The sequence below is a fragment of the Engraulis encrasicolus genome, chromosome 3 (genome assembly GCF_034702125.1).
Source record: "Engraulis encrasicolus isolate BLACKSEA-1 chromosome 3, IST_EnEncr_1.0, whole genome shotgun sequence".
Classification (NCBI taxonomy): Eukaryota; Metazoa; Chordata; class Actinopteri; order Clupeiformes; family Engraulidae; genus Engraulis; species Engraulis encrasicolus.
This window is the reverse complement of record NC_085859.1, coordinates 4,763,641-4,787,057: the sequence shown is the minus strand read 5'-3', so window position 1 is coordinate 4,787,057 and position 23,417 is coordinate 4,763,641. Positions and strand designations below refer to the sequence as shown.

Genomic DNA, 23,417 nt, shown 5'->3' with positions numbered 1-23,417 from the left:
CACACGCACAGAAACATGCACACACATACACACATTTTTCTTTATTAGGATTGACAGAAAGATGTTTATCATATCACAAACCAAATTATATAGGAGTTTCATACAAACCTGAAAGAATCGGCTCACTGAGTGTCCTATGGATATGTTGCACCTGAGCCTACAAATGAAGAGACTCCCAATTATGAAGAGCAGAAGTTTGGTCAATCTTTCAGCCCGCTGTTTAGAGAATACACACACACACACACACACACACACACACACACACAAACACACACACACACACACACACAAACACACACACACACACACACACACACACACACACACACACACACACACACACACACACACACACACACACACACACACACACACAAATTTCATATCATGGATTCAATGGATGCTATGTCATTATGTGTCTGTTCATTCTACTTGATCATCCTTTATGATTATAATTTATGCCGTGTGTGTGTGTGTGTGTGGGTTTGTATGATTATAATTTATGCCGTGTGTGTGATAGCTTCAGACGGTACATTGTGATTCATGTTGTGTAATAGTGTTTTGGGGGTGATTTATGCTGCAGCCTCATTACAAGATTGCCATCAACTCAGTAATGGGCTGTACCGTCGTAATTCCACGTGTGTGTGACACTTTAACCACTCTTCACTCTTGTGTGTGAGGTTTTAAACAGCGGTCTTGTGTGTGACTCTTTTCCTCAGACCCTTGAGTGTGTGTGTGTGTGTGTATGTGTGTGTGTGTGACCACATTAAATCTCCCATAGGACACTCACACTCTACTGCTATCCTCATAAGTACACACAGGCTTGCACGCATGCACGCATGCACGCATGCACACAAAGACATACAAACACACACACACACACACACAAACACTGGTTGGTAGCCAGGCCATGTCCTCCTAGTGGCGCAACAACAGTGTTACTATTACCGCACCAGCGGCGATCTGAGCGAGGCGAGCGACGGAAGTAATTTACATTGTATTGAGTCGCGCGACAAAAGCGATTCTGGAGACTAGAGCGATTTGCGCGACGAGCGCGACAATTTGAAGATGAAATCTTTTCAACTTTCTATGACGCGGTTCGGCGACAAGCCGCGACAGCCAATGACTGTATAGAGGTCAGTGACCACAGCCAATGGGAATGCTTGAATGCTTTGCCTTCTGCCTGTACGGACATACTCTCTCCTCAATCACTCGTATCGCTTGCTGCTGCACTCTGTCGCTTGAATCGCATCGCCGCTGGTGTATTTCTGCGGTTAGTCAGGTCAAGAGCAATCCAAGTGCCTTCTGAGCTCCGGAGAACTGGGGAACTCCACCCACTTTGCCAGGAAGCAATCAACTTTGTGCAGCTCCAACGGCCCTGGGTAGAGGACTATTCAAGGCAGTGACATGGTTTAAGAAGAGACGTTCTGTTGGGACTAAGAAAATGTATGTTTTAAACTTTGGCACAGTCTGTTCACACCTCGACCGGTTGCAAACCGAGAGAGTGAGGTGGGTCAACCATAGCGTTATAAAACGTTAATTGTTATGCTCTAGGTCAGACCAAGTCTCGAAAAGAGATTTGAAAGTCGATGATAATCAGGCTAATAAACTGGCTGTTGCCCTAAGTTGTTGCACTCTGCCTTCTCTGCTTATCTCTAGTGGCGGCCCTGGTAGTGTAGTGATTCGTGTACAAAGCGGATTCCAAAAAAGTTGGGACACTTTGTATTTTGTGAATAAAATCAAAACACTGGCATTTTCAAAACATTCAATATGTTAACAAGGTAGAACAGTATGTACAGACAACAAATCAGTTGTTAAAGTGAAGCAGAATTATTGTTTTGAGGTAATTATGTGATCATTTAAAATTTCACCCTTGCAACAAATCCCAAAAAAGTTGGGACAGGGCCAATAAAATGCATTTTATATTAGATAAGACTAAACACAACACAAGGGATGAGACTGAACAGTTAAATACTTTGACTGATGGCATAATTTTATTCAAAAATTAGATATTTTGATGTGCGAGACATGATTTCAGCAGCTCAACTGATAGGTGTGTTCTTCAACTTGTTTACCTTTTTGTAATGCTTAATATGGGCATATCCTGACTGCAAGAAAACAATTTTGTGACCTGTTTACTCTTATGATGGAACCACACTATTGGAACATAGTAGAGATTTAAATTTGCCACCATTAGGGGACAATATCTAAAGGCGGTGCTCCAAAATATAATGCCTTGGTAGCTATGTTTGCTGTTTAAAGTCTGTATGTATCATTCAACATTCATTTTAATGCTCTACATGAGTAAGAAGACCCTAACCAAGTCACCTCTGCACCCCCTTACCATCGTATATTCTGTCTTTCAGACTGACCACTAAATCAAGCTGAAGTATTAATTTTCTATATAACCTGGAGGGTGCATGACTCCATAATTTTCAAAAAGGATTAAATATTTTCCATCCTGTAATCAGAGGACAGTTCCACATGTCTCCTAGGTTCATAGAATGAGCTTTTCCGCATGCAACACTGTTTAATGTGTGCATCATGTGCATTAATCAAGTGTTGTGTTTACGGTCATTTTTTCGAGAGCTGTCACACTCTTAAAAAGCCTGGGTCAAAAACAACCCAAATTGGGTTATTATCTGACCCAGGCCCTGGTTCAGTATTGGGCCTACCCTTTGGCTGGGTTAAAATATTTTAACCCTCACATTGGGTCATTCCCCTAAACCAACTAAATGGGTCATTCTGACCCAATTTGTGTGCTATAAGAACCCATTAAATGGGTCAGACCTGCTACCACATTATTGGGTCATATTGACTTCTTTATTGGGTTCATACTTTAACCCAATATTGGGTATTTAAATTGCAAGAGGATTTACAAAAAACAATTATGACTTAACATTATTACATTAGGGTGAAATATACCAGAATTGTTGACCAATGCATTAATTAAGATCAATTTAAAAAAAAACAAAATACAAGAATGCATAATATTTCAGATCTTTTTTTTTATTGCTGAACAATGAAGATAATTAACAATACATTTCATAAAAGTATACTATAAAGATGCAAATCACAGCAGTGTAGCATTAACACATGATAGCATTGGAGCAATAAAACCTTAATTGAATTTACATGCATCTTTGTAGCCTCTTTGCAAAGACGGGTTATCAGCAAGACTGATCACTCATGACTGAAAAGACTCAACTACATCATAGCAACATTGCTATGACATTACCAAGAGCCTTAAGTAACAGGTTAAAACTCAGTCATTACAATATTGGTGACAGTATAGTTCAAACATAGGCTCTGCTAAACGGGATTAAAGGAAATGGTTCAGTTTTACCAATGCACCATTTGATTTCAGTGACACTGTACAATTATAGAATTTCAAAAAATTAGTTTCACCTTACCTTTTGTATAGCACACTGTAAAACAGCACATTAAAATGTTTAACCCCTTTTCGAAGAGCCCATGTGCTTTTGCACAGATAATATGTTGCTTTTTAGCTATGAGTAAACAGGCCCGCCAGCAGGTCCATCTGCACAAACAGGCTTCTCACCGTACTTTTGGTTACCGTATTTTTTGGACTATATGTCGCTCCGGAGTTTAAGTCGCAACGGCCCAAAAATGCATTTTGAAGATGAAAAAAACATATATACGTCGCACCGGACTAATCGTCGCACATTTTTGAATCGTTATTCTATCCATGGAATCTATGTTGTGATAACTGGCGCATGGTAAGCTGCTGCTCAAAGACGGCATTGTTTTAAACCAGCATCTGAAGCAGTGGCAACGCATTCAGAGGTGGTGGTAATGCACCAACTAAGATGGTTTGCCAACCGCCATAAAACCACAAAAAGAAAAAGAGGAAGAAACAGTGATAACGCGCCATGTTGCCCTGTAGTCAGAACAACATTCAATTTTCGGCTTTGTTTTGCGTTTGGACCGTGGGAGGGTTCGAGGCAACTTGTTCCGTCTCCAGAGCACGCCTTTCTTTACCCCCTTTTCTGAGACTTCAGCCCATGACGGTATCAAAGGTGAGGGGGATTTCATCCATGTTGTGTAGCCTATGGTAGTGTCACGTTGTGCTCGTTTGTCAGAAACTCGCGGAAATGACCGATTTTCACCTGGAAGTCGGCTGACTGTCTTTAATAACACAGACGCTCGTTCTCAGATAGAGAGGCGATTGCGTTGCATAGCGCAAATAAATCCACGAGAGGGGATTGCATTGCATAACGCGATACATCCACGAGCTCCCTGACTTCCGCAAAAGTCCTATTCATTTCTTTGGCAATGTCATGGAGCCCGTAACAAGACCGTTGACTCGCAGCGCGCGCGTTGTTCGAGAACACATTTGTCCTGTATTCATCAGCACATTTTCCTCCGCTTTTCTCCAGTCCCCAAACAGTTTTCCATTGCATCCAAACTTTCGTTCAGCTGCCCTATTGCCATTTTCGGCTGCATATTTAATTACTTTCAGCTTGAACTCAGCAGTAGGCTATATTAACTTCTTTTGGGTGGTAGGCTATATTTCTATTCAGTCGTCATTGTAAATGCTATTTTTTGTTGTGGTAGCCTAAGTTGTAGGCTAACATTTTTTCTATCAGTGGTATTAAGCAACACAACATAGGCCTAGTTGCGCACATAGTGCTCTCCCGTGGAGAAAAAAAAACATATATATGTCGCACCAGAGTATATGTCGCATGTCCAGCCAAACCATGAAAAAAAGTGCGACTTGTAGTCCGGAAAATACGGTAATTACAAAATTTACAGTGTATCCATAACTGCGCTAACAGAGTGGTGTGAACTTTTTGTCCCCAGGTTGAAATTTGTCTTGGTCTCTACAGTCACTACATTCCATACAGTACTTACATAACCAGCATATAACAGAACATAAATAAAAAAAGAACATTGGAAAACATAGAAAACATTAAAATAAAAAACATCAAAGTGTGCACGGCATGTCAATGGCATGTCCATCCGTCATTAACAGACAAGGTATTCTCTGATGGGGAGTTATCCGAATAATATATTTCAAACACAGCATGTATTCAGTCCAAAAGAACTGACAGGGATGTCGCAACATTTAGATTGACAGTTTGTACAGGACCTTGTCTCGTGATCTGGCTTGAATGACATCACTACCCTTTCAAGAACTTAAAGTAGCTGGCTTGTAGATACTCAAGGTTCACGTAGTACATGATCTCCCAAAAGCATGGTGAAGCTGCAGGTTGCATATCCCTCATGGCGGCTCTTGGCATCTCACCATAAGTCTTGAAAAAGCAAAACAAAAGAAAAGTGTTAATGATTAAGACATGGCTCTTCCATCTCAGTTATCATAAATATGGTTTAGGGAAATTATATACATGTTATTTTTGACTTGACTGCATGTGCATTTTGGGTGCTACACGCTATGTCTGTTTTATATGTAAACAGATCATGCACTCATTAGAATGAGATGACGGACAGGGCTGGAAAAAAGAGGCTGTTGGGTCCTGACAAGCCAGTGGTAGTGAGAACAATATAATTAGATGTTGAAACTAGTAGGGATTTTCCTTTAAGGTTGTGTGTGTTTATCTGTGTTTGGTGTAGAGTGGAGTGTGCACGTGCATGTTTTGTATGTGTGTGTGTGTGTGTGTGTGCGTGCACGCATGGGCTGTTATGCATGACATAAAAAAGATCTTACTTCCTACATCCTGATGTTTGAGGATTCCTAGAATAAGTAGTGTCGCACACCCAGCAGAGAAGACGTCCTCTTTCATTTGTGTCCTACAGCAGAAAAAGAATGAATAACTATGAGTAATAGTAATTGGGATTTTACTGTGAAATATATAGTACAACTGGCACCCATGTTTACAATTATTGGATCATACACTCACATTTCAGTGCTGGGTTCTTCCCTCGATGCAGACACAGCTTCATACAAATTAAGCGGTTTTGGTGCCAGGTCATCACGTCCATCGAGGAACGACTCCGTGCATACCGGAATGACTGTGCCTACCAGTGCACAAAGAGGAAGACAAAAAGAAAGACAACAAGTTTGAGAGTTTGGCAGACAAATAGACAGAACATACAGTAAACCGTTGCAAAATTGTCTGAAGTGACACCAGACAGTACTGTAGGCATTCCATACACATTCACAGAATCAAAGAACAATATCAGGCCAGCTCTCATTGTGTGTGTGTGTGTGTGTGTGTGTGTGTGTGTGTGTGTGTGCATTAACGTTGTGCATTGATATAAAAAAAACTTACTTTATACATGCCGATGATATCCAAGAGCTTCTTGAATAAGTAGTGTGACCGCCGACCCAGCTGAGCAGCATTCTTCTCCTTTTACTTGTGTCCTACAGCCAAAAAGTAAGCAGTTATTGTGATTTTGTTGTTAAAGTAATAGGCCTACAATACAGTTGACATACACATTTATCCTGAACTGCGTTGTTGGGTCCTGACAAGCCAGTGGTAGTGAGAACAATATAATTGGATGTTGAAACTAGTAGGGATTTTCCTTTAAGGTTGTGTGTGGTGTAGAGTGGGGTGTGCATGCGCATGTTTTGTACGTGTGTGTATGAGCATATGTGTGTGTGCGTGTGTGCACGCGCGCGTGCATGCATGGGCTGTTATGCATGACATAAATAAATCTTACTTCCTACATCCTGATGTTTGAGGACTCCTCGGATAAGTAGTGTCGCAGACCCAGCAGAGCAGAAGTACTCTTCTTTCATTTGTGTCCTACAGCAGAAAAAGAATGAATAACTATGAGTAATAGTAATTGGGATTTTACTGTGAAATATATAGTACAACTGGCACCCATGTTTACAATTATTGGATCATACACTCACATTTCAGTGCTGGGTTCTTCCCTCGATGCAGACACAGCCTCATACACATTAAGCGGTTTTGGTGCCAGGTCATCACGTCCATCGAGGAACAACTCTGTGCCTACCGGAATGACTCTGTGCCTACCGGTGCCCAAAGAGGAAGACAAAAAGAAAGACAACAAGTTTGAGAGTTTGGCAGACAAATAGACAGAACATACAGTAAACCGTTGCAAAATTGTCTGAAGTGACACCAGACAGTACTGTAGGCATTACACATTCACAGAATCAAAGAACAATATCAGGCCAGCTCTCATTGTGTGTGTGTATGTGTGTGTGTGTGTGTGCACGCGCATTAACGCCTGCTGTTGTGCATTCATTTAAAAAACTTACTTCATACATGTGCTGATGATATCCAAGAGCTTCGCCAACCCAGCTGAGCAGCATTCTTCTCCTTTTACTTGTGTCCTACAGCCAAAAAAAAGCAGTTATTGTGATTTTGTTGTTAAAGTAATAGGCCTACAATACAGTTGACATACACATTTATCCTGAACTGCGTTGTTGGGTCCTGACAAGCCAGTGGTAGTGAGAACAATATAATTGGATGTTGAAACTAGTAGGGATTTTCCTTTAAGGTTGTGTGTGGTGTAGAGTGGGGTGTGCATGCGCATGTTTTGTACGTGTGTGTATGAGCATATGTGTGTGTGTGTGCGTGTGCGTGCGCGCGCGCACGCATGGGCTGTTATGCATGACATATTAAGATCTTACTTCCAACATCCTGATGTTTGAGGACTCCTCGGATAAGTAGTGTCGCAGACCCAGCAGAGCAGAAGTACTCTTCTTTCATTTGTGTCCTACAGCAGAAAAAGAATGAATAACTATGAGTAATAGTAATTGGGATTTTACTGTGAAATAGGTAACACTTTATAATAAGTACCCCTTTTTAGGCATTACTTAAGGGTTAGTTAAGCCTTATTTTACCATTAGTTAACCCTTAGTGAATCACGAGTTAATCATTATGTAAGCATTATTTCTCATTTCCTAACTATTATCTACTACCGTTAGTAAATGGTTAGTGTGTGCTGATATAATGGTTCGCTAAGCAAAGTTAAGCCTTAAATAAGCCTTATTTTAACAATAGTTAACCCTTAGTAAATAGCGAGTTAGTCGTTATGTATGTGTTATTCCTCATTTCTTAACTATTATCTACTACCATTAGTAAATGGTTAGTGTGTGCTGATGTAACGGTTCACTAAGCAAAGTTAAACCTTAGTTAAGCCTTATTTTTAACATTAATTAACCCTTAGTGAATCACGAGTAAGTCGTTATGTATGTGTTATTTCTCATTTCTTAACCATTAACTAATACCGTTAGTAAATGGTTAGTGTGTGCTGATGTAACTACTCGCTAAACAAAATTAAGCATTAGTTAACCCTTAGTGAATCACGAGTCAGTCATTATGTAGTTCTGTGAAATTATTAAGTACTGTTAATTAATCATTCGTCTATGGTGATTTAACTTTCTGATAAGCATTAGTAAACCATCATTAAAATGTCTGATAACCCACCTTTATTTATGAAAAAAACATTATCTCTTTGTTGTCTCCTACCACCTAACCATTAACAAGTACTATTAGGCATGTATGGTAACGGTTTGTAAACTCTTGCTTTAGCATCAGTGAAGTCTTATTTAACCCCTTTGTAATGGTTAGTGTGTGATGACTGGTAGCATGGCAAAAAGTAGGCCTAGGCCTAAGTTGAGGCTCATGTGACTGCCCCTCATGGATGCTTCTGGACATTAACAAATGACTTGTTAAGCGTTGCTTATGCATTATCAGGGAATTACGAACCATTACTTAAGTATATCTGGGGAACTGATCTAAAGTGAAAACCTGTTATGGCTTTACAACACATTAACGAATGACTTGATAAGCATTGCTTATGCATTACCAAGAAGTTTCAACGCATTAGTAACGCATATCTGGGGAACTTTTTAAGTGAAAACCTTTCCATACTTTCCAAAACATTAACAAATGACTTGATAAGCATTGCTTATGCACTATCAAGGATGTATAACCATAACTCATAACTTTTTAAGTGAAAATCTTTCCATGCTTTCCAAAACATTAACAAATGACTTGCTAAACGTTGCTTATGCATTATCAAGGAGTTACAACTCATTACTTAAGTATATCTGGGGAACTGATATAAAGTGAACACATTTCCATGCTTTCCAAAACGTTAACAAATGACTTGATAAGCATTGCTTATGCATTATCGAGAAGTTTCAACGCATTACTAACGCATATCTGGGGAACTTTTTCAGTGAGAATCTTTCCATGCTATCCAAAACATTAACAAATGACTTCATAAGCATGGATTTAAAACCCATTAGGCCTACTTAAGTAGGCCTATATCTGGGGAACTTCTCTGAAGTGAAAACCTTTCCATGCTTTCCAAAACATTAACAAATGACTCGATAAGCATTGCTTATGCATTATCAAGGAGTTTCAACTCATTACTTAAGTATATCTGGGGAACTGATCTAAAGTGAAAACCTTTCCATGGTTTACAAAACGTTAACAAATGATTTGTTAGGCATTGCTTATGCATTAACAAGAAGTTACAACTCACTACTTGTGTATATCTGGGGAACTTTTAAATTGAAAACCTTTCCATGCTTTCCAAAACGTTAACAAATGACTTGTTAAGCATTGCTTACGCATTATCAAGGAGTTACAACTCATTACTTAAGTATATCTGGGGAACTGATCTAAAGTGAAAACCTTTCCATGCTTTCCAAAACGTTAACAAATGACTTGTTAAGCATTGCTTACGCATTATCAAGGAGTTACAACTCATTACTTAAGTATATCTGGGGAACTGATCTAAAGTGAAAACCTTTCCATGCTTTACAAAACGTTAACAAATGATTTGTTAGGCATTTCTTATGCATTATCAAGAAGTTACAACTCACTACTTGCGCATATCTGGGGAACTTTTGAAGTGAAAACCTTTCCATGCTTTCCAAAACGTTAACAAATGACTTGTTAAGCATTGCTTATGCATTATCAAGGAGTTACAACTCATTACTTAAGTATATCTGGGGAACTGATCTAAAGTGAAAACCTTTCCATGCTTTACAAAACGTTAACAAATGATTTGTTAGGCATTGCTTATGCATTAACAAGAAGTAACAACTCACTACTTGCGCATATCTGGGGAACTTTTAAAGTGAAAAGCTTTCCATGCTTTCCAAAACGTTAACAAATGACTTGTTAAGCATTGCTTATGCATTATCAAGGAGTAACAACTCATTACTTAAGTATATCTGGGGAACTGATCTAAAGTGAAAACCTTTCCATGCTTTACAAAACGTTAACAAATGATTTGTTAGGCATTGCTCATGCATTAACAAGAAGTTACAACTCACTACTTGCGCATATCTGGGGAACTTTTAAAGTGAAAACCTTTCCATGCTTTCCAAAACGTTAACAAATGACTTGATAAGCATTGCTTATGATGAAATAACACATACATAACGACTTACTCATGATTCACTAAGGGTTAATTAATGTTAAAAATAAGGCTTAACTAAGGTTTAACTTTGCTTAGCGAACCGTTACATCAGCACACACTAACCATTTACTAACGGTAGTAGATAATAGTTAGGAAATGAGAAATAATGCTTACATAATGATTAACTCATGATTCACTAAGGGTTAACTAATGGTAAAATAAGGCTTAACTAACCCTTAAGTAATGCCTAAAAAGGGGTACTTATTATAAAGTGTTACCGAAATATATAGTACAACTGGCACCCATGTTTACAATTATTGGATCATACACTCACATTTCAGTGCTGGGTTCTTCCCTCGATGCAGACACAGCCTCATACACATTAAGCGGTTTTGGTGCCAGGTCATCACGTCCATCGAGGAACAACTCTGTGCCTACCGGAATGACTCTGTGCCTACCGGTGCCCAAAGAGGAAGACAAAAAGAAAGACAACAAGTTTGAGAGTTTGGCAGACAAATAGACAGAACATACAGTAAACCGTTGCAAAATTGTCTGAAGTGACACCAGACAGTACTGTAGGCATTACACATTCACAGAATCAAAGAACAATATCAGGCCAGCTCTCATGTGTGTGTGTGTGCGTGTGTGTGTGTGTGTGTGTGTGCACGCGCATTAACGCCTGCTGTTGTGCATTCATTTAAAAAACTTACTTCATACATGTGCTGATGATATCCAAGAGCTTCGCCAACCCAGCTGAGCAGCATTCTTCTCCTTTTACTTGTGTCCTACAGCCAAAAAAAGCAGTTATTGTGATTTTGTTGTGTAATAGGCCTACAATACAGTTGACATACACATTTGTCCTGAACTCAGTCACTTACATCTCTCAGACAATCCAAATCGGTTTTCAACGGTTTACTTCTTCAGTGACTTAGTTCCAACTTCTTACACATCCAGCTGTCTTGGTAACAGGTCAGAGGAAAGACGTCCATCTTATCCAGAGCATAAGAGATTTAAAAAAAAAAAAAAAGACAAAACGTTACAGAGCTTTGCAGACACACCTTCAAAACATACAGGCAACCTAAATATATGAAAGGCTTTTGTCTCACTACTGTAGTGCACACAACAACTTTACATAGCCTATTTCATTTACATTAACAAAAATATAAACCAACCAGTCTTCGGAAATACTGCACATACTACAGAGTACAATATCACACAGTCACACTAGAACTAAACGGTCTCTGGGACAACTACACACGCACGATTTGCGGCTGATATCAGCTATCATGCATAGCTTGTTGAAGTAGCTGTTGCCTTATTGCCTATTAGAGCTCTAGCCACAACTTTCTTTAAACCAGGACTTCCCTGTAGCGTCAACAAAGCAACAAATCCCTGCTCGTGAAAGAGAGAAATTGGCTAACTATAACCCTCCACATTAAAGCCTTATGATTTTGGAACACAACGACAGGTGAATGTACACAGTTTTCCACGCAGCCAGCTTCCAAGAGCTTCGCCAACCCAGCTGAGCAGCATTCTTCTCCTTTTACTTGTGTCCTACAGCCAAAAAAAGCAGTTATTGTGATTTTGTTGTTAAAGTAATAGGCCTACAATACAGTTAACATACACATTTGTCCTGAACTCAGTCACTTACATCTCTCAGACAATCCAAATCGGTTTTCAACGGTTTACTTCTTCAGTGACTTAGTTCCAACTTCTTACACATCCAGCTGTCTTGGTAACAGGTCAGAGGAAAGACGTCCATCTTATCCAGAGCATAAGAGATTTAAAAAAAAACAAAAAAACAGACAAAACGTTACAGAGCTTTGCAGACACACCTTCAAAACATACAGGCAACCTAAATATATGAAAGGCTTTTGTCTCACTACTGTAGTGCACACAACAACTTTACATAGCCTATTTCATTTACATTAACAAAAATATAAACCAACCAGTCTTCGGAAATACTGCACATACTACAGAGTACAATATCACAGTCACACTAGAACTAAACGGTCTCTGGGACAACTACACACGCACGATTTGCGGCTGATATCAGCTATCATGCATAGCTTGTTGAAGTAGCTGTTGCCTTATTGCCTATTAGAGCTCTAGCCACAACTTTCTTTAAACCAGGACTTCCCTGTAGCGTCAACAAAGCAACAAATCCCTGCTCGTGAAAGAGAGAAATTGGCTAACTATAACCCTCCACATTAAAGCCTTATGATTTTGGAACACAACGACAGGTGAATGTACACAGTTTTCCACGCAGCCAGCTTCATCCGCATACGGTAATCAGTTATGTAGTACACAAGCTACGACGCTAACCAAACAAGCAAAGCACATAGCACATACGAGCCGAGATAAGAAACGTCAGTTGACACAAACAATAAACCATTGTCGCGACAACATTTTCTTGCGCAAGCAAGCTGACCAAGCACATGATGCGACTTACCACACCTAACATGCCGGTAATATTATGCGCGAGCTCTTCCTCTGTCTTTATCAGAGTTCGGACTCGCAGTGAGCTCAGAATATCGCAGGCGAAGTCACACAAGCACTTAGTTGCACCCACAAAACTAGTTCTAGGTGATACAAAAAAAGAAGAAAGTTCATCGACTTCCCTGATGTAGAACTATCATGACACTTGTGGTAACCGAAGACACTGACAGTCTTCAGATGCCAGCTTGCCCCCCAAACGAAAATGCTGTCGTTCTAGGTTGGGTTGAGCAGGTGAAGTAGCGGCCCTTCCTAAAAAAAATCTCTGGTAGCGGCTATATTAGATATAATTTGTCAGATTTGTGTCAGTTTAGCGTCCTGCATTAGGTATCGCTGGTGTAGTGGACACACTTAGCCCAATCTACCTAAAAAGTATCCGCCCAATCTGACAGCCAACCATCCGTTATGAGCTATATTAAGCGAAATAGCAACCAAATGAATCCCAGAAGGGCTAACATTATGACTTACCGTAGCTAACTAACCACCGTTGACAGAACCTGGACGAAGGCTGGAGGAACATGTAACTTTCCAATGAAATGTAGCCTACATTTGTACAATTCATTAAAGCAAGCATCTATATTCCCAAATCCACCACAGGACAGCAAACCGCTGCAGTTATGACTAAGTGCTTATTCATTTGCTCCCCTTAAAAGACTAGTTAATACCGTTTCCTCCTATTACTCGACATGTGTAGCTTTCTATGAAATGTGCCTTGCTTTCCACAAACAGGAACTCACGGCTGACGCACATTTACATCGCGAAAAGCAATAATATGGCAAGTTTATATAGGCTACATAAAAGGCGCACACTTACCGAAACAATGCTTTCAGAAGCCATCCGATGTCCTCTCTTCTGGACGTTGGTAGCCCGGTAGCCGTTTTGGCAATGGCGACCGGTAAAATTCAAAATTCAAATATCGTTGACAAGATAACTTAGATTACAGGGTTGAAATGACCCAGGGCCTGGGTGCTGATGTGGGTTTGGCCAATAACCCAGGTAATGGGTCAGAAAAATAACCCAATATGGGTTATATTTAACCCATTTTTTATAGAAAAGCAATTGACCCAGGGGTTTAGTCAAAGTAATAACCCAGCTCTTTTTAGAGTGCATTGTTGGAGTGTCATAGTTTGCTTATTGACCACGAGTATGTCATGATCTCATAACTCATGCAATGATTACACAGAACTCTATATTACGGAAATAGGCCTTATATGCCTGCAATTTTGATAATTCAATCTTTCTGTGTAATAGATAAGTAATTAGTCCCTCAAAATCTTCGCTGCTGAGTGCCACAGCCTTTCTGTGATGGTATTTTAGTTGTGCATTAATGTTGGCAGTCAATATAGTTCCTTTTAGAATATTCTTCGTTGTGTTACTTTTAGAATTATCCAACTATTACAACATGTTTTGGCTCTGTCCCAACTTTTTTGAGATTTGTTGCATGGGTCAAATTTTAAATGATCACATAATTACCTCAAAACAATAATTCTGCTCGACTTTAACAACTGATATGTTGTCTGTACATAATGCTCTACATTATTAACATATTAGATGTTTTGAAAATGCCAGCATTTTGATTTTATTCACAAAATACAAAGTGTCCCAACTTTTTTGGAATCCGCTTGTATATGAAAGCGAAAGTGAAAGTGAAAGCCCCTTGGGAAACTCCAACTCCCATTGTCATTGTGACACAGCACTCCACAGCACAAAAGTGAACACTGCACACAACGAAATTGCATTTATGCCTCACCCGTGCAAGGGGGCAGCCCTCAGTGGCGCCCCCTGGGGAGCAGTGCGGTGGGACGGTACCATGCTCAGGGTACCTCAGTCATGGAGGAGGATGGGGGAGAGCACTGGTTGATTACTCCCCCCACCAACCTGGCGGGTCGGGAGTCGAACCGGCAACCTCTGGGATGCAAGTCTGACGCCCTAACCGCTCACCCATGACTGCCCAGGTAAGTATCAGACAGTATTTCTCTGATACTTACCTGAACAGTACTTTTCTAGTCAAGACTGGTGTTTTGTGCAACTTGAATGTTGTTCATGCCTTGTGTGATCAAGTTTCATACCTGTCTGCTAATTTTGGTTAAGTGGATGGGCCACGCCCACCACCAATGACTAACTGACAACTGTAATATACTGTATTGTGCCTTGTGATTGAGTGACTGCACCCTGACAAAGACCGTGTGGTCGAAACGCGTCAGGGAGTCTATTTGCCTTTGAACTAGTACAAAATAAGAAAACGGAGTGCCACAGTTTCCTGCTCTTCATTTTGTAGTGTAGTGCTTTACTCTTTATCTGTACTTTTTATTCTCACTCTGTTCTCTATTCTCTCTGTGTGCTGAGCTGTTGCTTGTGTGTGTGTGTGCGTGTGCGTGTGCGTGTGCGTGTGTGTGTCTGTCTGTGCGTGAGTGTGTGTGTGTGTGTGTGTGTTGAGGTGTTGCTCTGTGTGTGTGTGTGTGTGTGTGTGTGTGTGTGTGTGTGTGTGTGTGTGTGTGTGTGTGTGTGTGTGTGTGTGTGTGTGTGTGTGTGTGTGTTGAGGTGTTGCTGTGTATAATTGGGCTCTCAACAGGCGGCCAGACTAGTGTGACTACGATGCTGCGGTCAGCACTTCTGGTGTGTGTGTGTGTGTGTGTGTGTGTGTGTGTGTGTGTGTGTGTGTGTGTGTGTGTGTGTGTGTGTGTGTGTGTGTACACTGCTGATGCCACAGTAGTGAAAAACAATGAGGCTCTCAAGGAGCCCCTCAAGTAGCCTTCACGGACACGCACGCACACACACACACGCACACACACACACACACACACACACACACACACACACACACACGCACACAAGTAGCCTCCGCGGACCTCTTGTTTGTCTGCTGGTCTTGTAAGAAGTCAGAGATGCAGAGATCACACAGAGAAATGAGAGAGAGAGAGAGAGAGAGAGAGAGAGAGAGAGAGAGAGAGAGAGAGAGAGAGAGAGACAGAAACAGACAGAGGGAGAGAGAGACAGACAGAGGGAGAGAGAGAGAGGGAGGGATGCCCCACTCCCGGCAAAAGTCAAAAATCGCTTATAATAACTGACAAAAACACTAATAGTAATGTTATTATTACAAAAATCTCGTAATGTTGTAGAAATAACACCTTTTAAACACTTTTTTCATATGGGGGGGGGGGTCACGATGGGGGCAGAGTTTCACAATGGTCCCACTGCCTTTTGGGTGTCGCCCCGGGCAATTGCGGATCAGGGGTGGCACTCTCGAAAGCGTCTTTGCTAACGATGGTAGCAACGTCCTTTGTAAGAGCGACTCAACTCTGTCTCAACAGCGACACTCACCACTAAATCCAAGGGAATGTTGTTACGTCTTAAGACGGTCTTAAAGTGGACATGAAACATTACATTTATAGCGTTTTATATAAGTTAAGTATAGTTTTAATTTATTTAGAGAGGAAAATTAAAGCAATGTAATCGCAGATCATTTAAAAAAAGACATTTCAGATACATTAGTTATGCAGGCCATTATTAATATTCGCCGCCATCTTGTTTATGACATCACCGGGTGTGTTGCAAAGTTCTTCCGGTATCAGTGCGTTGGTTGGTTTGGTTACTGGGATTCTGTGCTCTGCTGGCGATCACCGGTAGCCTGCTAAAAATAACTTAGCTAAACTATGGAGGATGAAGTGGAGAGATTTGGCGAATCCCACGACTTTCACCCAATGGCTTATGCTTTCGAGCCAATAGTGAAGGAAATGCGTAGCATTGCCACTACTGGGCATATTCATGAAACAGGACTAGAACTAGGGCTATGCGAATCGGTTTCGGGAGGTGAGGGCAGAGTGGGCAACATTGACTGGTGCATGTGTAACCATTGCCAGCCCATGTGCACGTCGTGGGAGTCCAGGTGTTGCCTTGAGGCTGATTTGGGCTATTTGATCGAGGGTGAGACGTGTATCACCATGTCTCGGATGTTCAGCATCTTGTGCCTTGAAAAAGACGTATTGGAAGTGGCAATGCTGTCACTACGAGAGGTACGAGGGGAGCCACTGAAGCGGCCCATCAACAGCAGGTAAATAGCTACGCTTGCTTCATTTAACATACACACGGAAAAGTATCTGTCATTACATCATATGGCGCGTGTTTAAATTGCATTTGTTATAAATGCTTTCATCATAAGTATTGACTACGGACGGCTAATAGTCCGTGTGTGTGCCGATGTGTCCTGTGTTACAATTTTAGACGTTGCATTTGTGCTAGTCTCTAGTTAGCACACTGCTAACGGAGACTGACGTTAAATTGTAACTCGGTGATCCATCGGTGCCGTTGCTTGTATCCAACTGCTTGAACTATTCGTGGAAGTGATTTTGTACTGAGCGAGGGATAGTATTTAGCCTGAGCGAAAGCCGACAATTTGTAGCAAACTTGACCGGTGTAACAACAGACTATCTGGGTCCCCCGTATCAACTAGCGACTCCAGATGGTAAAAACACAGCTAATGGTCAAACGAAAGTCTACCAATTCTGGTCTGAATGAATATACGCCCCAGATTAAAAGTGACATTTACTAACGACCAATCACAATTGCTTCTAACATCTGCAGTCGCCAGTTATTGTTACTTGTTACGGCCCAAGATAGTCTTTTACATCAAATTCCATTTTTCAACTATTTCCCCTTGCTGTTCGAAACACAGCGACAAAACGACTTCTAGCTTGCAACCCAGCCATAAATAGCCCTGCATTTCACTGCGCATTCCCCCATTGGATAAGTTATAGCCTAAATATATCTAGAGAACACATCCCCGAATTGCGCATGGTGAAAAGTAGGGTGAAAAGTAAGGGTGGTCATTCCTTGCACACCAGCTCCGAGGCTATGACAAGAACTTATTGGCGCAAATGAGTGGGTTATTGTCAGTTTACCAGTCAAACTGTAAATGGCATGATTTAATGTAGACCATTATGTAGAATGGAGTGAAGAAAAGGGACTAGGCCTTATTGTTGTTATTATTATTATTGTTGTTATTATTATAGTTATTATTATTATTAAATAGGCCTCATTGTGAACTCTGCATTAAACTTTTAACACCACATCAAACCTAAGATGTCTGATTCAACTTTTCCTCTCCAGTCTGTACAGGTTAATGGCATACAGGCAGTTCACTCTCTGGGCAAGAGGACACCTGGGGAGGAGAAACAGGATGCCAATACCAGCCTGCGTTGTAACCACCATACGGCACCTATACCCATCGCCACAATATCATGGATTTGAATACTCTTTTTAAATCAAATAATAACTATATTATATATCCAAGACTTCTATTTGAACCACTTTCTTTTGCACTTAACATTTGGAATGTGACAGAATTATTATATTAGCCTACATTACATTAATGAAACCATGCAAGTGTAATTTGTTTTATATTGTGATTGTTTATTGATCCTGTGTGTGATTTTGTTTTGTATTGTGATTGTTTATTGATCCTGTGTGTGATTTTGTTTTTATTTAGGAGCTCCTGGTGCAAATCGGCTGAGATGCCTTTGTATTGAAAAGGCCTTCTCAGGCTTTAGAACACCTTTGTGCTGTGCCAGTGTGACCACTGGGTCGGGGTTTGACTGTTGCAGTGCTGCTCGGATGGAAACAGATCTGCCCCTCTGGACTACGCCTGACACAATGTCCTTCCTAAAACTATAGTCCTTGTTCACTTTCCTGGGAGTGGTGATGTAGTGTTGTGCTCCCTTTGAGAACTGGTGCTTGAATTGTATCTCACCATCTTTTCTTTTTGCCATTTGTCTGTTGGAATTGACATTGTGATCTATTGCAGCAATCTGGAGGCGTGCTTCGAAACTTTCCTTTAGGAATTTCTTCCTTTTGGTGGCATATTTGGTGTACAGGGAGTGAAGTGACTCAAGTTGGCCTGTGTGTACACATTCACACGTTTTCTCCAGTTTCTTCAGGAGGGCCTTGTCCAGAACCACCTTCTGGAGGACTTCAAAAGCAGCTGAGTCAGGCTGTAACCAGGGACGCATTCTTTCTTCCTCAGCTGTGTAAGGTGCATGTTCACACTTGTTCATCGTTTCTCCACAGGTCCACTCGTGAACATTTGTGATGTGGAGCAAGATGGATGTCCACTTCTCTTTCGCCCTGGCTGAACTTCCCCCACAACTGCTTGAACAGTACCAAAGGTGGTTGGTTATCATTTGTATCCACTGATACAGGTCTTCATTCTTTGATCTTAACAGCTTCTTCTTTACACCTTTCACAATGTGCCACAGATCATATTGGTGGTTGATTTGTGGATGATTTAGGCGGAGTGCTTTTTGTACAGAGGGATGGCAGTCTGTAGCCAACACGGACACTGACACACCATGCTCCTTCAGCTGTGATAGGCACCTCTCCATGCCCTCTACCTCCAACCAATAGCTATTTTTTTTTACTTCCGTCACCTTCACAGTCTCCTGTGCCAGCACCAGGCCTGAGGTGGTGTCAAGGAGGGAGTAAGTTCCGAATGTGGTATTGTGCCCAGGGCTGTCATATCTACAATCACCACACAGCAGGAGAGGTTCATCCCCTGCAGCAGCCAGCAGAGACTCATTATGGGTGGTCCATACATTTTTTACCTCCTGTATTATGTAGGCCTTCTGAATGTTGAACCATTCTCTACTCGACAAACATTCCAGGCCAATGGTGTCACATATCTCAAGGAAGGGGCTACATTCACTGCCAGTAACAAAGGTCGCTGCTGGTATAGTGATGTTGCACTCCATCATCCCCCTGACAAGTGGTTGTGATGTCCAGGTGTAATTATGACCATCAATGCACTCTGTTTCAATTTTCAACCCAAACCCACTCTTCTTTATAACTGCTGGTTGAGTAAGGCATTTTCCACATCCTTCTAGGTGACATAACTTGAAGAGTTTTTTAATCTCTGAAATTGAAGCGATGCATTTGCGGTCAGAGATGGCGTCTACATCGCATTCAGTCACACTCTCACTGTCACTCTCCTCACTGTCATTCTCCTCACTGCTTTCTAGGTGGTCTTCCCTCATTTCAAAATCCTCATCTGACTCCTCCTCTTCCATTGCACTACCCTCATCTAAGTCATCCCACTCTGAGTCACTTAAGCAGGCGGCAGGCTTTGGTGCTGGCAAGGGTGTTAAGTCCCGCACTGGCTTGCTGTAAGGATGGTCATGGCTAATCCAACTGTCAATGTTGCCTGTCATTGTGCCTTGACTGTACTGCTGCACTTCATCAGTCTGTGTGCCTACACTCACGGTTTTAGGTAGGCCTAATTGATGATCTTCCAGAATGTCACACTCAGTAGCACTTTCGCCCTCTACCTCAAGATGAATGGATGTATGCCTGACCTACGGAAATAAAGAATATGTTTGCAGTTCAAATGCATTTGTTTGCTTGTGTTAATTTTATACTAAGGTGATATACTGTGTAATTTGTAGATCTATTTCAGCAGGGTGCATTGTTTTATTCAGTAGTAAAATAATCTGAATGTTTCATTCTTCCTTTGTGAAGTTGTGGTTATACTTATCTTTGTATGTCAGATTTTGATACTTGAATGGGAAATAAGCTATCCCATAATGATGATGATGAATATTGAAGGTAAATGACTGGTTAAAAAGGGTCGTGTTTGCCATTTGGTGTAATGCAACAAGACATTAGGCCTACTAAATATAGGCTACATAATGGATGTGTTGGGTTGGGTACTATACCACTGAAAGCCAAACAACTATTAAATAACTGCACCCAAGCCTATGGCCTAAAATGTTATAAGGTTGGAAGTTTAATGTATCCTGACACGCCCACTAGCGGACATGGTGTAGTTAGTAGATGGAGGTAGCGATCGCCTGACATTTAATCTTAACACACCCCAAGTAAATAAACAACCTGTTAACAGGTGGGCGACAGCTGTAAAGTTGCAAGTGTTCAAAGCTAACATTGAATTGCACAATGTTTTGTGTTACCCTTGGTGATTAATTTAGGATTTAGTCTGTCTTTCATACTATCGTACCTGAAGTTGTTCTACTAGATGAGTGCGCCGTTGTCGTCTTTTCAGGCGCTGCGCAACTTTGGCAGGGCTGGCTGTCTTGGTAGGTCGGTCAGTAGAACCTATGCCATACGTTGTAAAATTGAACACAGAGGGGGTTGCGTCCAATTTAAGCCTGTTGGTGGACCTAGTCACTAGACGCCCTGATGGATCAAATATCTTTTCCTCTATGTAATCTTCATCCAAAAAATGGTCACTGCAGACCCTGGCATAGTTGTTGACCGGAGGGTTTTTCCTCTTTAGCGCGGCCAACCAACGGTGGAGGACCGTTTTGCGCTTCAAGGGCAGGTGATGGAAATGAACTGCCTTGCTCTTACTAGCCTTTAAACGGTAAAATTCATTTTTGCAGCCAGGTGCAATACAATAATGCCCTCCTTTTGTCCTCTGCTTATTACCGTTCTCCATAATAGTAAAATCTCTCAATCTCGTTGTGTCCGTCTCCGATGCTTGCTACTGTAGAATTTCCAAGGCAACACACCCAGTGATGTAACGTTCTGCCGTGGAACATGATGGCGCTACACAGTTGCAAAAATGTATCTTTCTCAAACTTGATATATTTTAACCAGTGTCACTGACACTATTAAGGCAACTCGAATGGATAGACTAATACTCAATATTTCTAATGAGGACAACTTTGTCTAGTGTTTCATGTCCACTTTAAGACGGTTAGCAACGACAAGAATCGAGAAACGGACCCCAGAGTAGTAGTTTGGGTTTTAATTCCTCAGTGCAGCAGATCTGCATTGCACCAGATAAGAGCCAGCACTCTGTAGCCCTCATCCTTTATGCACACACACACACACACACACACACACACACACACACACGCACGCACGCACGCACGCACGCACGCACGCACGCACGCACGCACGCACGCACGCACGCACACACACACACACACACACACACACACACACACACACCAGAACCTCCTCTGTAGCCCTCATCCTTTATGTCACACACACACACACACACACACACACACACACACACACACACACACACACACACACACACACACACACACACACACACACACACACACACACACACACACACACACACACACACACACACACACACACACACACACACCAGAACCTCCTCTGTAGCCCTCATCCTTTATGTCACACACACACACACACACACACACACACACACACACACCACACACACACACACACACACACACACACACACACACACACAACACACACATACACACACACACACACACACACACACACACACACTCTGTCACACACACACACACACACACACACACACACACACACCAGAACCTCCTCTGTAGCCTTCATCCTTTATGCACACACTCACACACACACACACACACACACCAGAGCCCCCAACTGCGTGATTGGTGCCTCTGTAGCCTTCATCCATCACCCCCCCCCACACACACACACACACACTCTCCACTCACACCCCTCCTCCACGGCATACTGGCTGCCCCGTAACTGTGAGGGCCTCCCCCGCACATCTGCTTCCAGTGGCTGGTGCCTCAAGGCCAGGGGTGGAAAGGAACTAAAAGGAAGTAATTACAGTAACACTTTATTTTAGGGATACATCTATTAGCACTAACACATCCGATGTTAATGCCTCCACAAGTAACTTGTAAGGCATGTACTAAGCAAACGCTAAGGCCTACTAGGTCCTCACTAAGGTTAAAAAAACCTTATTGTGAAATGTGAATGAACAAGACATTTGCGAAGGCTTGCCTAACAAATTTGATTTTGCTTAGTACATGCCTTACAAGTTACTTATACAGGCACATTATATGTATTAGTGCTAATAGATGTATCCCTAAAATAAAGTGTTACCGTAATTACATTTACTCAAACTACTGTAATGAAGTAGGTTAAGTTCTTACCTTTTATGTATGTAAGGGATAACGGCCCACGAGGTGACCGCTCCCACGCGGTTAATGGCGTGGCAGCGACTCCGAACTCTGGCGACGTGCGCACGCAGCAGAGTTGCCTCCACCAAGACATTAACCCTATCCAGACCGGGGGGGTGGGGGGGCTAAAAGTGCTTTAGCGACGTGCGCACGCAGCAGAGTTGCCTCCACCAAGACACATCCAGCTTATCTGCCGTTAGGGTAGGGTACTTTTAAAATCTATCACTGTCTGTAAAGTTATCAACGGCACCAGAGTTTTGTGAGATAGACGTGTCGTGTCAAGCGTTCAACTAACTTAGCCACATCTAGAAACTTCGTTTGGAAAACTGAAGTTGTGATTATTTAATTTTCCGTAGATATGCTTCCTACAGCGGTATCCCTTAGATACCGTCGGCATTCCAAACGAAGATTCTATGCGCGTCTTACTTAGTCACATGCTTGATGCCTGACGGGTTCCATGGAATTAATGGTCACCCCATCAGCCAATCAGAAAACAGAATTCCGTTGCAAAGGCAGATACATGCATACAGGTAACTACTCTTTTTATGTGTGTGTGTGTGTGTGTGTGTGTGTGTGTGTGTGTGTGTGTGTGTGTGTGTGTGTGTGTGTGTGTGTGTGTGTGTGTGAGTG

At 41.7% G+C, this 23,417-nt stretch overlaps 3 long non-coding RNA genes across 3 annotated transcripts; all 3 read right to left on the bottom strand.

The window, feature by feature from the left end:
- Window positions 1-4,770: 4,770 nt before the first annotated feature.
- On the bottom strand, window positions 4,771-7,460 carry LOC134445605 (uncharacterized). The gene is made up of 7 exons (XR_010034307.1): window positions 7,211-7,460; window positions 6,842-6,961; window positions 6,646-6,731; window positions 6,255-6,346; window positions 5,883-6,000; window positions 5,690-5,772; window positions 4,771-5,276 (listed from the first exon to the last, which is right to left on the bottom strand). It is a non-coding gene; the product is annotated as an uncharacterized LOC134445605 (long non-coding RNA).
- Window positions 7,461-10,674: 3,214 nt separating this feature from the next.
- LOC134445607 (uncharacterized) lies at window positions 10,675-11,816 on the bottom strand. The gene is made up of 3 exons (XR_010034309.1): window positions 11,214-11,816; window positions 11,046-11,120; window positions 10,675-10,789 (listed from the first exon to the last, which is right to left on the bottom strand). It is a non-coding gene; the product is annotated as an uncharacterized LOC134445607 (long non-coding RNA).
- Window positions 11,817-11,838: 22 nt separating this feature from the next.
- On the bottom strand, window positions 11,839-13,907 carry LOC134445609 (uncharacterized). Its single transcript, XR_010034311.1, has 3 exons — window positions 13,645-13,907; window positions 11,987-12,097; window positions 11,839-11,889 (listed from the first exon to the last, which is right to left on the bottom strand). It is a non-coding gene; the product is annotated as an uncharacterized LOC134445609 (long non-coding RNA).
- Window positions 13,908-23,417: the final 9,510 nt, after the last annotated feature.